The following is a 3,976-nucleotide window of genomic DNA, read 5'->3' on the forward strand; positions in this document are numbered from 1 at the left end:
GAGCGAACCCGGTATGTGTTCGCTCACCTCCCGATCTACTGAGCCGACCTGTGACAGTCTCATTGTCACAGGTCGGCTAGAACTATGAGGTGAGTGAAAAGCACCCCCCCCCCAATCATAGTTCTCCTTTAAGGCTTAACTGAAGAGAGAACCTGATTGGTTGCCACGGGCAGCTGTTCCAAATTCTGTCTGCTCCACTTTTGATAAATTCCCCCCATTGCACTTTTTAATTAAAACAAAAAAAACCTCCCTCCCGTTGTCCCTGCTCTTCATATCGCCTTCTAACAATAGAAGCTGCACGTAGAGTGCGATGTGTAAACCTTCTCCAAAGGAACAACTACAGATGTCGTAAAACTTTATATAGGTTTGCTGTGTCAATGGAAACACACAACAGACCCCGTGGAGGTGTTTTTTTTATCCAATGTGACTGCAAAGGTGGAAATACACCGGAGTTTATTGACTTGGAAAAGTCTGATCACCGTGTAGGTTCCGTTCACGCTGAGAGCTGGAAAGTTCCGAACGGTTGGCCAATGTTTCTTGTTTTTTTCTTCTTCCATTGACTTGGATATTGATGGAATATTCTGGCCTACGTAATCTTGGTTTGTGTTCTCACTTTTATTGTTTTATGAGCGCTGTTGTCTCCTTTTTTTGTTTAACTTTTTAATACATATTTTCTCTATCAATAAAGTTTTATTGAAGGATTACCGTTTGCCGTAAACCAATGCGGAATAAAACGAGGCAACTCGTGGTAGGCAAAGGCTGATATCATTGATAAAAGTCACATTTCAAATGGATAGGACAAGACCAGTGCGACTACTTGGAATTAACCCCAACCCCCCCACCCCATCCACCCCCACCATCTTTGTTCAGAATTCACACCTAGACTTCAAATAATCATGTATGAGCCTAGAATAGGACTGTAAATTAGACTTGTGCGCCGTCAAAAAATTTGTTCGGTTTCGGAATATCCGTTATTTCGTATTTCGTGTCTGAAACTCAATTCGGATTCGTACGAAATACGAATTTTCTTTACTTTCGGCACATTTTTGTAACTACGAACATTCGTTATGATGAAGTTAAAAAGCAAAAATACCTTTTGTTAATATTGGAGTCGATGTGGTAGTTGTTTTTTTATCCGAAATACGAATTCCATTAACAGATTCCGGATCCGAATTTCGTATTTCGGATAAAAAAAACCCACCATCAACTCCAATATAAATGTACTTTGCTTTTTAACTTCAATATAACGAATGTTCGTAACGGAACGAAATTCCGTCAACGGAATTTCGTATTTCCTGCCTGTGTATTGTAATGCGACTCAGCAGCAGCGCATCCGTATTTCGGATAAAAAAAAAAAATCTTGTCATGTTCTTCAACCTCATTTACAGGGGTAATATTAGTTCCCGTTTCAAAGAAATTCGGATCCGAAATTCGTTAACGGAATTTCGTATTTCGGATATAAATTCGGAAACTGCAATTTGGATTTCGGATGCTTGCGAATCTACGAATTTCAGGAAAATTCGTAGGAATATCGATTCATAACAAAACGAATCGCACATGTCTACTGTAAATGTGACTGGATATGGAATGTGCACCATTGAGGGATGGAAGATCAAGAACAGGGAGAAGGGAAAGGGTAACTGTGATGTACAGGGGTATAGGTACACTTAAATACTAGACCACACATGGACTCTTATACACACATGCACGGACAAGAGACACGCATGCGCACACACGCAAAGGTTGAATTTGATGGACCTGTGTCTTTTTTCAACCTAAAGTACTATGAAACTATATGTAAATTGGGGGCTGGGCCCAAGGGTAGAGTAGCCCCCCTGCATCACAGGTAGCAGAAAACACAGAAATGGGTGAACATTTTGTTTTGTAGTTCATGGTGTCCAAACTTTTAAAAAATATGCTCATAGAGTCGACCAACATGGCGGCCATCTTTGTTTACCAGGCCATTCTATTTTTTATTTTTTAACTGAGCAATCATTGGTAGTCTAGACCCCCCCAAGTTCTACCCAGAGTTTGGTGACCTTAAAAGTAAAAGTAGTTTTGCTTTGGTTTTCGTCCAATGAGAAGGATTCGGATTGAAGAGAGTCCCATAATGGACTTCTATGGTTTCCTGTACCCAGGACTGTAAAGACCAGTTGATAAACTTAATCCAAAATCTCCTGATTTTAGGGCAATCCCTCCCAGATGTTTTGTGTTCCCTCATCCTTACAACCCTCTACATCTGTGGTTCTCAACTGGTGGGTCGTGACTCCATGTTCAGCGGGTGGCTGCGTGCCTTCCCTGCGCTAGGTCAGAGGCTCCTCCGGTCTCCCCCTAGCGTAGCACTGGCACAGGGCAGCCATTCAAAATATGCTGCCCGGCAGCAAGTATCAGCTTTAAGTGAGGTGGGCTGGGGGTATGGTCGCAAGGGAGTTCCACCCATACACGCATTGCTTACAGCTCCTTCACATGCCCTGGAGAGTTGCCTGGACCGGAGTGACGTGGCATTCTAGGTGAGAGGCTCCTCTGCCTCTCCATAGAGCAGCACTGTCAGTTCTCGTGCCAAGCAGCCATTTACAATATGCATGCTGAATGTCCGCTTGAGGTGGGACAGGATGGGGCCATGGCTGCGAGGGAGCTACATACATACATACATACATACATACATACATACATACATACATACATACATACATACATACATACATTGCTTACAGCTTCCTCATGTGCCGTATAGAGGTGCCTGGACCGGAGTGACGTCACATTCTGGCTCCCGGCAGCTCTGCAGGACACACAAGGGAGTTGTACAAGAAATGTACATATGGATGGAGCTTCAGCACAGCAGCCCACACTGTACCCCAGGCTGAGCATCCACTCCAGTTCCGGTGAGGTAGGGAGACTGGGTGGATCTTAAAAAAAAAAAATTTGTGTGTGAGATTGTGTCTGTGGTTGCATGTTGTGTTTTTTGAGGTTCCCATTCACACTAGTACAGTGCGTAAATCAGAGTCCTGTGCGAATAATGCACTGTACCATGCAATCGCGCGTTCCGGTGTGGGAGGTGCGTCGCATTGCCATTCATTTAAATGGCACCCCAAACACTCCCCCCACCCACAGTTTGATCGCCCCCACCCTGGCACCGGAACACGCACTACTGCGAATTGGATCATGACTTGATGACCAATTTTAAATGTGGGTCCTGAGGTTACACAGGTTGAGAACCACTGATCTAAAGCACCGACTCCATGTTCCAGGTCGGAACTTCACCAGTCGCCATGGAACCATACACCATCTTCAAGTTGTTTGAGCCATGGACTGTTACATCCCATTTGTAACCAATGTTCCCCTTAAAGGAGAACTATGAGGTGAATGCTTTTCACTCACCTCATAGTTCTAGCCGACCTGTGACAATGAGACTGCCACAGGTCGGCTCAGTAGATCGGGAGGTGAGTGAACACATACCGGGTTCGCTCACCTGTCGATCCTGTCACGGCTGGATTTCCCTCTCCCTGCTCCGATCCACCAGCGCTGACTGGCGGAACGGACGGGGGAGGGGCGGGTACAGCTGGCTCTGCCTCTAGATAGGCAGAGCCAGCTGTCACTCACACAGCTGGGCGGATCCCGTCATCTAAGTCGGGATCCGCTCCGGCTGCGGCGTCTCAGTATACCGGGAGCTGTAGCTCTCCTATATACTGAGCTTAGGGTGACGGGAGGACGCTAGTTTGTGTCCTCCCGTTACCTTAATGAGAACTATGGGGGAAAACACTGACCCCATAGTTCTCCTATAAGAGTTGGGATCCTAAATCTGTTCCCCCGTTTTTTAATCTGTTCAAGCCGGTAGTGGTAGTCCAGTTTGTAAAGGTGAGGACTATATTACGAACACTTCCCTTGCAGGGGAATGGAGGCATACGTGTTCAATGGTTTATTACGTATTTTATGTTGGTAATTGCATCTCTCTCGTTTCCTGTGTGTGTGTGTATGT

General features: G+C 45.3%; 1 protein-coding gene across 1 annotated transcript in view; it reads left to right on the forward strand.

Annotated features, from left to right (window-relative positions):
* The window catches only part of ZC3H18 (zinc finger CCCH-type containing 18), a 71,279-nt gene that overhangs the window by 45,779 nt on the left and 21,524 nt on the right, over positions 1-3,976 (forward strand). The window lies entirely within an intron of this gene.

This window comes from Nanorana parkeri, unplaced genomic scaffold, assembly GCF_000935625.1.
Source record: "Nanorana parkeri isolate BGI_ZX_2015 unplaced genomic scaffold, ASM93562v1 scaffold465, whole genome shotgun sequence".
Taxonomy (NCBI): domain Eukaryota; kingdom Metazoa; phylum Chordata; class Amphibia; order Anura; family Dicroglossidae; genus Nanorana; species Nanorana parkeri.